The sequence below is a fragment of the Cibotium barometz genome, chromosome 5 (genome assembly GCF_041138505.1).
Source record: "Cibotium barometz isolate CiBa-2024 chromosome 5, ASM4113850v1, whole genome shotgun sequence".
NCBI classification, from domain to species: Eukaryota; Viridiplantae; Streptophyta; class Polypodiopsida; order Cyatheales; family Cibotiaceae; genus Cibotium; species Cibotium barometz.
This window is the reverse complement of record NC_141050.1, coordinates 49,763,051-49,774,444: the sequence shown is the minus strand read 5'-3', so window position 1 is coordinate 49,774,444 and position 11,394 is coordinate 49,763,051. Positions and strand designations below refer to the sequence as shown.

At 36.9% G+C, this 11,394-nt stretch overlaps 1 protein-coding gene across 4 annotated transcripts in view; it reads left to right on the top strand.

Moving 5' to 3' along the window:
- Positions 1 to 9,698: 9,698 nt before the first annotated feature.
- Positions 9,699 to 11,394, top strand: part of LOC147638594 (uncharacterized) — a 108,139-nt gene continuing 106,443 nt past the window's right edge. For all 4 annotated transcript variants that reach the window (XM_086798511.1, XM_086798514.1, XM_086798515.1 and 1 more), the window contains exon 1: positions 9,699 to 9,920. The gene's annotated coding sequence lies outside the window, so the exon portion shown is untranslated. The remainder of the gene's footprint in view (positions 9,921 to 11,394) is intronic.

Genomic DNA, 11,394 nt, shown 5'->3' with positions numbered 1-11,394 from the left:
GACTCTCCTTATTGGGAATGTAGTATAGTGTGCGGTCATTGTGCTAATGATGCTAATGGTACCATATGCTAATGTAGCGATGACACCTAAATCATCAACATGGTGCCTTGTGCAACATGATTGGTGGTTGACCCTCCTAATTAGGAATGTAGTATAGTGTGTGGTCATTGCTAATGATACTAATGGTACCACATGCAAAGTCAAAGGTAGAGGAAATTTACCTTAACTTTTTAATGAGGCTATAAACACAAAATTTCACACTCCCTCGCATCACCATGCTGACAAATGATAAATATCATTTAAAATAGACTGTAAAATATTTTAGTGCTCAATAGAAATATTAATTATGCACCTCAATTTAAACTATTTACATTCCAAGGTGAGGTTAAGATATGATATAGGCAATAGTCTAACAAGAAATGGGATTGGGACATGGTAGAGGCAATAATCTAACAATTCATCGAGTAACCACTAAAGGGTGGCATGTTGATAATTGATAAAGAGACTTGAACATTAAGCTAATAGTAACAAAGGGGCAGAAATAAGCTAGCTACAAGCCAAAAACACAATTAATCTCTATGATTGTGTTGTATCCCAAAATTATCCCCCTAGAAGCTCACTGATAACATTGTACTAGTGTGAGCCACAATGGTCTTTTTCTCATTGTTTATTAGGCAACAATAATCAACTAGGGTACTGGATAATTTTTCTATAAGGGAACTACAAATGTTATAAACAAAACTTAATAAGGTGAGACAGTTGTATTTCATTCTAATAAAGCAAAGATATGTACAAGAGGTTGTTTTATTAAAATAGGGATCCATTATATCACCAAAATCTCAAAATAATGTGATAAGAATACACACACAGATAGTAAAATCAAGGAAGAAGAGGTTGCACATCTCCACTCTCATCAGCATTATTCTAATCTTCATTCTCTTACACACCCTATTTAGAACTATGTAGTCCTTGTTGCAAAGGAACAAATGAGAAGGAATAAGGGTCATAAGGGAGCTAATTTTATCAATAGTTACACTGGTAACAACCTTTATAAGTTGAAACCTAATCTCTTAGGCATGTCCTCCTTTGTTGTCACACCAATGGAGAGGTCATATATATGTATAGATTGTGTGCAACAACAAGGGCATGCAGTCCTTTGTTGTTACTCCAATTGGAGTAGTTATAATGGTAGCAACCTTTATAAGTTGAAAGCTAATCTCTCATGCATGATCACTCATATACTCTTAAGAGTAGACCAAACCCTCACTCACATGCATATAATCACACGAAAGCAAGCATGTAAACAAGCAATGAACAAGGGGTAGAGCTCCAAAACACAAAAGTTCAAATTAGGTTTATTCTTTCATACTCCTCAAAATGCCTTATATACAAGCCTCCCATGTTACATTTGGCACCCATTTGGATGTTAGGGTTGTCCCAGAAGTACCCAAAAAAATGTTATTCCTAGGCTATGTATGTATAAAAGATACAGATTAGCATACATAGAGGGAAATGTAAAAGCAAATCTTTATTTTTTATGGATACCATAGCCCAAGAATAGCCCCTTATGCCCCAAACATCCCACGGCAGGTGCCAAATGTAACATGGAAGCTCTTCCTTCTTGCCCCTTGTTGTGGAGCACTTTTGTGATAAAGACTAAATAGTATGGGTAGTGCACAAAATGTAGTGGAGCACTTGCACAAAAGGTAGTGAAAGCATTGCATAAATTACACTGGGGGTTAGGGATACTTAGTAAAGTCAAGTGTTACAATTTGGTGGTATAATATGAGAGTGTGAGAAATTTAAAATTTGGTGTTACAATGTGAGAGTATGAGAACTTGAAAAATGCATGGTGATGTGGATCCATGATCAACATCATGAGTGCATTTAGGCCTACCCTTGAACCATGTGGGTGTGTTTGATTACCTTATCTTGTTATGTCCTTTCATTAATCTAGTTGTCATTGGTTGATGAGTTTCCTCTTTCTTTTTTATTTTTTTATTTTTTTGATTGGATATATATCCATTACAAAGGTTGTTGTGACGCTTCCATGAAGACCTTAATTGAGGCTTAAATCCAATTCTAATGCCTTGAACCCATTGTTGCAAGTAGTTTCACATTATTATTACCTTTAGCATCCTCAAATTTCTTGCAATCATGGTACACTTAGTACTTCTAGGATCGTAAAGTCTAAGTAAAAGGGCTCACATTTGGGGGAAGAAATATATTCCTTAGTACTTGTGCCTTGGACCTTGTTACAAAAGCTTCTTTGTGCTTATACGCTTAGTATCATCTATTAATTTTTACCTTAAAAGCCACACTTAGCCTTGGTTAAAAGTTCATTGTTTTATCTTTATTAAGAATTTTGGAACCCAAATTGCCATGAAGTCCCTTGGATCCTTATAACTTGACCAATTCGGTTGATGCACTTGAAATTTTTCACTCTTAATGATGGGGTTGGCTTCTTTTTGTGAGTTGTCTCCCTTTTATTTCCTATTTTTACGAGGACTTCTTTGAGATCAAAACTTATTGAATTGGTCTTTCTTTTCCATGTTATGACTTATTTTTTAGAATTTGTGTTCGTCTCAATGGTATCCTGTCCTCTTCATTATCTTCTTGCCTTATTCCACTTTAACAATATGTTATTCTTCTTCATTCTCTTCTTGCGTTATTCCACTTCACTATGTCCAAATAATTATTATAAAACCCTTGGCAGTGGAAGAAGCCATGGTATTATTAGTCACATTAGTAGGCATCCTTGGTAAAAATACTACATTAATAAGTATGAAAATATAACCACCTCCTCCCTAATAAAGGAGGAAAAAACAAGGTGGTTGTGAGATCGATGACCAATAGTCAGGGGTGGAATTTTTAAACTTGTGCCTTTAAAAGTAAAACAATTTGAGATAAATATGTTACCTTGATTTTTTACTTTGTACAATCTATCTGTTCATCACTTTGTTGATTTTTACAATGGACTCAAAGAACTTTGTTAAGGCCAAATACCGCTTCCTAGTTAAATAGGTTTTTATACAAGACTTCAATCTAGCAAATGACGATGACACCTAGATCATCAACATGGCGTTTTGTGGAACATGATTGATGGTTGACTCTCCTTTCTCAAAATGTAGTATAGATATGCTAATGGTACAACATACAAAGTCAATGGCAAAGGAAATTTGCCTTGACTTTTTAATGAAGTTGTTAATAGATACAACATTTCACACTCCCTCGCACCGCCACACTGACAAATCATAGATATCATTTAAAACAGATTATAAAATATTTTAGTACTCAAGAAATATTAATTATGCTTTTCAATTTAAGCAATTTACATTCCAAGATGAGGTTAGGTAGAGTCAATAGTCTAGCAAGACATAAGGTTGGGATATGGTAGAGGCAATGGTCTAACAAGACATAATGTTGGGATATGGTAGAGGCAATGGTCTAACAAGACATGGGGTTAGGATATGGTCGAGGTAATGGTCTCACAAGGCATGAGGTTGGGATATGGTAGAGGCATAGTCTAACATGACGTCTAGTAACCACTAAAGGGTGGCATGTTGACAATTGCTAAAAAGGCTTGAACATTAAGTCAATAGTAACAAAGGGTGGTAATAAGCTACCTACAAGCCAAAAATACACTTACTTTCTCTATGATTGTATAGTATCCCAAATTTGTCCCACATGGAAGCTCATTGATAGCATTACACTAGTGTGAGCCACAATGCTCTTCCTCTCATTGTTTATTGGGCACCCTTGGAACATAATTAAGGGACTAATGCAACCATCAACTAGGGTAGTGAGTAATTTTTCTATAATGGAATTGCACATGTAAGTAGAACCATACAAATAATGTCTCCACTTTTTTAAAGCATGATGCACTACATAGATATCTTTTTCATGCACATTGGCTACTTAATTTATAGGTAGTCAACTTTTTACTCTAAAAAAAGCTAGCCTACTATCTTGAAACAATGTTGCTCCAACAACATAATCACTGGCATCAATTTTGACCACAAAAGTTATACTTGGATCCACAATTTGCAACCTAGGAGCTATCATAGACTCATATTTCAACTCATTCAGATATTTGTCCATCTGCTCAGTTTATTCCACGTGCTTTTACTTATTGTAGTTGCCTTTCTCCACCCCTTTAGAAAGACTCAAAAGAAACAATCCAAACGTTGCATTATTCCAATTGAATCTTTGTATTAAATGTATAGAGGAAGTTTATAAAAACTAAAAAGGATTTGACTTGGGTGATGATCCTTAAAATTGTCCACTCACACACTTTCTTGATCTTCTCATTATTCAATGTGGGCACCGTTATTAATATTAATAACATGTCCCAAGTACGTCAGCTCTTACTTAAAGAAATCACATTTTGTCTCTTTAACAAACAAGAAATCACATTTGCTCTCTTTAGTAATCACATTTGCTCTCTTTAGTAATCATATTTGCTCTCTTTAGCAAATATGATTACTCTCTTTAGTAATCATATTTGCTCTCTTTAGCAAATAAGACTTCTTTTTTAAGAATATCTAACACAATTCTCAAATGCTAAGCATGTTTCTTGTGGGTCTTACTATCTCTAAGGAAATAAGACTATCACAAACTTTTCCAAATATGGATGAAATATGGACATCGTTAATATTAATAACATGTCCCAAGTACGTCAGCTCTTACTTAAAGAAATCACATTTTCTCTCTTTAACAAACAAGAAATCACATTTTCTCTCTTTATAATAGTAATCACATTTACTGTCTTTAGTAATCATATTTGCTCTCTTTAGCAAATAAGACTTCTTTTTTAAGAATATCTAACACAATTCTCAAATGCTAAGCATGTTTCTTGTGGGTTCTACTATCTCCAAGGATGTCATCCAATAAGACTATCACAAACTTTTCTAGATATGGATGAAAGAGATTGTTCATCATCTACTTTTGGAAACATTTAGAAAGTGCATTCGTGAGTCTGAATGGTAAACCAAGAACTAATAATGCCCACATCTAGTTCTAAAAACATGAATGGTAAACCAAGAACTAATAATGCCCACATCTAGTTCTAAAAACATTATTAAAGATATTACCTTCAAATATCATAGTGTGATGGTAACATGTTCTCATATCAATCTTCGTGAAGTATCATGCTCCATAAAGTTGATCAATAAGGTCATCCATCCTTGATAAAGGATATTTATTCTTAATAATAAAATTGTTAAGACCCTGACAATTCACACATTAATTTGTCTTGTCCTTCTTGTCCCATGAGGATAACTGTCCCAGGTGACTTGCTAGGCCTCACACTGCTATGCCCTAGGTATAAGCTCAACCTTATGGTATACACCCCTCTTTGGAGGTAAGCCATGTGGTAATTCCTTTGGAAATGCATTTAAGCATTTGGACATAATCTCTCTAAAGAATTTCCCTTTTTTGGGCAATCAACACTCTGAAGGTTAACGCTACATAGCCCTAGTAGGTAATGTGCTCACATAGTAACAACTCCACGTTATGGATAATGACTAGAAAGAACAAACTTTCTGAATCTAGAAATGCTTCATACGTATTCTTAAGCCTTGATGCATGAATACTATCATTGAAATTGCACTTCATTCTTAGGAAGACAATAAAGAACATCATATTCATCACAATAAAGAATGAACTTTCTCAATATAGGAATGCTTCAAACTGATTCTTAAGTGAAGATGCACAAATACTTCATTAAATTGCACTTGATTCTTAAGAACACAATAAAGGACATCACATTCATCAATGCAAAGCATTGCAATAGTTTCCAACGTAGATTAAAAAGGGCTATCATCACAAGACACATTTGAACAATCTACATAATAAGAAATCTTGCTCATTGGACCACAAAGATTACCATATAAAAAAACTTCTTCTCATTATGTATGAAAGTGATTAAATGATGTATATAGTCAATATTTACATAAGAATAAATCTTGCTCATTAAAAGTAGTTACATGATGTATATGTTCAATATTTACATAGGGGCTCTTGCGAAAAAATCACTCTTTTCCTAGAAAAACATTTATGCTATCAAGGTGTATAACTACGAGAAATCTCTTCCTCTCGTAGCCTTGAATCTTTAGAGTTACTCAAGGAACCTTCCTCTCGTAGCCTTGAATCTTTAGAGTTACTCAAGGAACCTTCCTTTTACACCAAAACTCGATAATGTGCCTGGAGCAAGATTTACCACATAGAAACGGTCACTCAATACCATTGAGATGTGTAATCTCTAGATAACAAAAGTATTAATAAAATTGTGAGTACTTCCATCATCAAGACAATGCATGCACAATAGTTCCCATGACTTCACCCCCGCTGATGTGCAGTGTGGACTAAACACCCCCATGTTCAGTTGAAAATTCTCATAATTATTATTGAAATAATAGACATCAGTATTATCAATAAGTGGATCACCTGGAACTATAGCTGATCTACAAAGTGTGCATGTACCTATAGTTGCATAGTTTTGCCACCCACCACCTCCACCACCACTATGAGGTTCTTGTTGAATGGACATTGGAATGCATATAGTGGCCTTGTCTATGACATTTAAAACACTCCCCTTTATGGGCATCAAGGGTCATTAATTGATGCCTCTTTCCACGAGGTCTCGACTTTGGATGCATACAAAAGTAGAGACTAGGTCTCTGGGCTACTACTACATCTTTGGCGATCTCTTTCCACAAGGTCTTGAATTTTGTTGTTAAAAGTACAGAGCTGCTTTCTAGGTCTCTAGGCTACTATTAGAGCTTAACATTTCTTTTTCCTTTCTCTTCTTTTTCATTCCACTTCTCTAGTCAAAGTGACTTGTATCTCCTTTCGAGGTACCATAATTGTAATGCATCCTCAAAGGATCCAATCATGTTTTACTGTACTTTATCCTAATAATCTCATGGAAGTACGTGTAAAAAATAACATGAGGAAATAATGATCAAGGAGGTTAGAGAACTTATTAATAAGCTCTCTAAACTCTTGAATGAATTCCTTTAGTGTCTTCTCGCCTGACATTGAATAGTTTTTAGTCGGTGAACAAGTTCGTAGTATCATCAAACTCTCTCACATAACCCTCAATAAACATAGTTTTGAAAGCTTCTTCCCAGGTCCTCACGCATTGAGTTCACCTTTAAGATCTTGCCACCATGTGAATGCACAACCTTTGAGGATCATTTCCACCACCATAATCCTATGCTCCTTTGGATACCAAAATGTGTCTCCCATCTACTCAACCAAGCTCTGCTAAAATCAGGGTGTCTCTCCTTCTTCTCCTTAGAAAATAACTCAGGAGTAAAAGGAGGATTTTCTTACTTTTCATTCCTGACTTTTCTAAACAAAACCACGAGGCTAAGATACATAGACCTCCTCATGTAAATCTCCATTCAAGAAAGCAGTTTTGATATCCAACTGACATATATGCCAACCTTTATTTGTTGCAAATACAATGATAATCCACATGGTAGTCATACAACATGTGGGTGCAAAGGTTTCACAATAGTCAATGCCTTTCTCTTATGCACAGCCTAGCTTTGTATAACTCAACACTGCCATCTCCTCAACATTTGAGCTTGTAAACCCATTTTGTGCCAATGGCCTTCTTGCCACAAGAGGAAAGTCTACCAAAATCTATGTATCATTTTTTAGTATCGAATCATACTCAGATTGCATAGCATTCATCCAATTTTCAAATTCCTTTTGCTTCATCAAAAGAGTCAGGTTCCTCTTCATCACATAAACTAGCAATAAGAGCATAACCTGCATTAATGACAGATGTATGATGAGAGCATGCACGTATTCTGCTAGGCAAATAGTGGTCCATTTGCTGTCACGTAGTATTTGCACTAGCTATTTTGGCATACTTTGTGACTCCTCAATTTCCCTTCTTTTCTCATCAACTGCATCATTCCCATTTGCCTCATCAATAGGCTGATTTGTGGGCTGAAAAACATGCTAATTTATAACCTGTGTGGGCTAATTGTTAGCATTCCTTTGATTACCCAAATGCTATACATTAATGTGTCCTCCACTGAACAATGGAAGGAGAGTGTCGAATATGTCATGTGAACATACATTTTGCTCTTTTTAACACGAAAGCAAGGGCTGGACTGCATCTTCCACAAATACATCTCTACCACCACAAGAATCCACTTGATAGCAAGATGATAGAGATGGTAACCTTTACTTTCCAAGCTGTACCATACAAAAATACATGCTTAGTTACCCACTAGGCCGATTAAAAACAAGTAATTTATACACGTGGATGCTACTACTAGCACCCCATTACTATTTTGATCCTCTATATTAGTAAGTAAGGAACATCTTCTTAATCAATATTTCAGAAAAATGACCATAAGAAAGGCTTGAAATCCATCCAATTATTTGAGTTTGCAGCTCTTAAAACCTCCACATTAGCAACATAAACCATTGTATTAGCAATGTGCTAATTATGCCCATGTCAATTAGTATAATTGAAGTAGACTCCTCGTGGCATTGAAGAGACAAAAAAATGGCTAATTAGAAGACTAAAAACAAATAATTGGACAGCTACTAACAACAAACAATTAGAGGGCTTATAAAATAATAATAGCTTTTTCGAGTGCTTGAAGTCGAGGAAGAGGAAGTGCACAATTTGAAAACCATTTATTATCAATTGTAAAATAAAATGATGCAACTATATTTTGTTGTCACTCCACTGCTGCAATGGTGAGGGTTTGGAGTCTCAAGCAAGGGGCTTCAAGTTCAATCCCTGCTTCTTGCAGCAATCAAGTGCGACATTGCAATGAGGTGGGGAGGGCTTGCTAATGGGAGTGTGGGTATGGGTGTGTAAGTATCTATAAAAAAATGATGCAGATGTAATGGAAGCTTTGTCTATATTGTCAATAGAAAATTTAATCTACATAGGGGTGATTAATAGAATAATTATCCATTTATTTGCATAGAGGGAGATTTAAGGCATTACTTTCCATTGCATCAATATTTTACAAAATGCAAACCAACATGTTAATAAAAGAATGCCATTTACTAGTGCCATCTCTTCGTCATCTCTAAGAGAATCTTCAATTTTGCATGCAAAGCTTTAACATGACGTCGCTCAGTTGCCATATATAGACATCTCAGAAGTGCTCTTGCATGCAATTACCCCAGTAGCAAGGACAAAAAATAAGCTGTGTGAAACCAAACAAGAAAATATCAAATGATCATTGGCATGATAATGGGAAAGCATATTAATAAGTTTTTAGGCTTGGGGGTCATCTAGTTTGTTAATGGGTTTCACGTTTACATAGTTTATGGCGGAAAGAAGTGTCACTCAAAATGCTGGGAGGAAGAACTGCTCTTGCATGCAATTACCCCAGTATAGTAAGGACGAAAAATAAGCCGTGTGTGAAACTAAACAAGAAAATGGCATGATAGTTTTTAGGCTGGGCAGTCATCTAGTTTGTAACGGGTTTCACATTTACATAGTTTTTGACAGAAAGAAGTGTCACTCAAAATGCTAGGAGGAGTGGCTTTTCTCCACACACATGCAAGATGCTAGGAGGAAGAATTGCATGCAATTATCCCAGTAGAAAGGACAAAAAATAAGCCGTGTGTGAAACCAGTTTTTAGGCTGGGCGGTCATCTAGTTTGTAACGGGTTTCACTTTTACATAGTTTTTGGCGGAAAGAAGTGTCACTCAAAATGCTGGGAGGAGTGGCTTATCTCCACGCGCTCTCTCTCTCTCTCTCTCTCTCTCTCTCTCAGTCACACTCTGCCTCTTTTTCGCACTCGCACACAGTTTTAGGGTTTACTGTCCTGCAGGTGCAGCTGCGTTGAGCTGTCCTTTGTAGCGCCTTGTTTTCTAACAGCAAGGAATGTTGACTGCAACACAGAGCACACATGCACAGATTGTCACGGTAAGCTCTAAAACCCTTGGCAAATTCTGCTTATTGGCACAAAAATCTTATAATTTTCATGGACTTAGCCCGCTCATGTGCGAATTTTTTTTCCATTCACTTACAAAGCGGAAAAAAAGAAAGGCAGCAGTAATAGTCTCATAACACAAAACGAGGTCACCTGTGGAGTGTACATGAAAGGCTAAGTGCAAATTCGTTACACGTATCATGCAGAAGGTCGGTGCTGTTGTTATGATGCACAGACCCATCCGTGGCGTCTTAGGGCATGCCCATTCGTGGCAAGCCTAGTCTATTCAGGACCAAATACCATAATTGAACCTTTCCTTGGTCACATAATTATATCTGCATGACCCCGTATTTGAAGAGTATCCCATTTTGTGCCCAAGAACTCCACCATCCTGCAGTTTCTTGCTGTCATGGCTAGCCTGTCACTATATTTTTTTGCTTCGTCGTTTTTCTAAAGTGGAAATGCTATCCTCGCACCCCACCCCGCACTTTTAACTGGCCTTTTGGACCATCACGAGACTGCATGGCTTTGTATTGGTTCTTTCTAGCCTCACCATTGCCTAATTTCTAGCCTTCAGGAGATGGTCTTAACTGGGGCTCAGTGCCTTTGACCATTGATATAAACCACTATTGTGATGCCAACGATGCTCAGCTAACAAACTTTTCATCCATGCGCAGAGAGACTTCCAGCAGCACAACTCTCGCAGTCCCACCCGAGGTTCAAGATCATCACATAATACCTTTAGAAGAACATCAGCTTTAATTTTGTTGTTGAGTAGTCAAGCTCCTCACCTTGCGGCGCAGAGAGACTTCTAGCAGATCATCACATGATACCTTTAGAAGAACATCATCTTAGGATTCATTCTTTTGCCATGCTGCTGATGATGATGAAGAAGAAAACCCAGTAGAATGTTGATGTTCCATTGGCCTGTATCAGCTGCACTGCTTAAGTATGCATATCATAGTCACAAGGGACGGGGGACGGTGATGGGGGACGGGGACGGGGACGGGGACGGGACGGGGGACGGCCATAAGTAGGGAACGGGGACGGGGGAGGGAACGACACTCAAAAAATACTTTTTTTAAAAAAATTTTTCTACTCTACACTTATTCTACGTTGGAAGTACATCAAAATGAGCACAAACTTACACTAAAATGGTAAGCTTTTGAGTCATATTAATAATTAAGTAGATACAAAATGAGTCATGACTCAAGAGTCGGGAGTCAGGACTAAGCCTTAAGGAGGCAAAATACATGGACAGACCATAGTTGCTATGAAACGCGTTTCAAACTTTAGCAGACCCGTTTGAATTTCAAACGTCTGGGAGTTTGAAACGCGTTTCAAACTTGGCTTTTTATTTTTTAATGTTATTTAAGACGGGTCATATCAGTCGATTCAGTCGCTTTCCAGAGAGCAAAAAAAACACGCCGTGCAGAGTACAGAGGAGAAAGTTGACTGTCCTTCCCC